We start from the raw sequence: 1,480 nt of genomic DNA on the forward strand, positions 1-1,480 counted from the left end.
CTTTTTATTTTATTTTTGCGTGTTGCTTAAATTGTATTGTTCAAAAACTGTAACAAAAACCTTTTAAAATAAAAGAAAACCAAGAACTAAAGTCGCAGCTGAGCCAAGCAAAGTTTGCATTCTTCCCCACCCCATCAATTGCAGTATTCACTGCAATTTACTCCCAATATATACTGCTAAAACGTGACTCCTTTTCTCCGCTATTGAATTAGACCATATGAGTGAGCAGTAGGAAACGTAGTGTGGAGCCAGGAAACTGTTCTGCTGCACCCAGAAATGCTTTTGTCATTCGAAAGGCTGCCCAAAGAACTACTCTTCTTTCCATGAAGTGTTTGGCACAGCTCCCTAGCTCCCGCCTTAGCTTAATTCACTGAAATAATCACATTTCACAGGTGTGTGGGGCAAGGGGAGTGGTCCTTTGATCCTGAACGGCCACTCCCATCAGGCCCAGCAAGGATAGCCAATGGCAAAGGCCAGGGATGATGCGAGTTGAGCAACATCTGGAAAGTCACTGTCTCTCCCCACCCGACATATTTCACCCCTGGCAACACTAGGAGCAAAACGCAAGAGCATGTGTGTGCATACATATGTGCAAACCTGGCACTCCAGTGTCCCCATGCGTGAACATGAGGCACAGTGCCAGATTTCTGTATAAGCTAAACAAGCTATAGCTTAGGGCCCCTTTCTCTTGGGGGCCCCAAATTTTTTTTAAAGAAATAAAAAACTTCATGTACATTTCCAAAATAGAAGATAAAAAACAAATAAAATAATACCTACATACAGCAACAGTATTTTGTGTTGTGTAGGCTCCTATGATGTAAGTAATGGGCCCCACCTGCTAGCCTGCTCCCCAAAATATCACTGGTTTGCTCATTTCTATATATAGGGTGCCTACATTCTGTATGTGCAAATGGCTTTAGATACCTATTAGGTCCATAAATTTCCATATAGCATATATTCAACACAAAAAACAGCGACCAATAAAGGGTCCCATTACCTTCAGTAGCTTACGGCCTCATCAAACCTAAATCCGGCCCTAACGAGGCATGTTCTTGACTTGCGTGTACGCCCCTGCCCGCTGCAACACACTATTTCACCTTCTCTTTCTCTGTTCTGTACTTTAAGATGGAAAGGTCCTCGGGGCAGGGACCTGCTCTTTTGCACTCTGTAAAGCACCATGCACGCTGCTTGGTCACCGCCCCCGACCCTGCGCCTGCTTACTCGGAAGCCCCACTGTGCATATTCCCAAGCATACAGTATTCCTATCGCTCAGATAGCGGGGGTGCGTGCTGCTGGGAGTGAACGTCCTGCAGAAGGCTGCGCTGCAAAGCGAGCTCGGTTTCGCCCGCTCGCCTCCATTCACGCGACACCCAGAGGGAACTACCGTTCCCATCATGCACCGGCTGACCCATCATGCTTTGTGTTCGGAGGCAGCCAATAAGGCGGAGCGGGGTCTCGTGAGGGGTGTGCGTGTGTGCGG

The sequence above is a fragment of the Lacerta agilis genome, chromosome 1 (genome assembly GCF_009819535.1).
Source record: "Lacerta agilis isolate rLacAgi1 chromosome 1, rLacAgi1.pri, whole genome shotgun sequence".
In the NCBI taxonomy this organism is placed as follows: Eukaryota; Metazoa; Chordata; class Lepidosauria; order Squamata; family Lacertidae; genus Lacerta; species Lacerta agilis.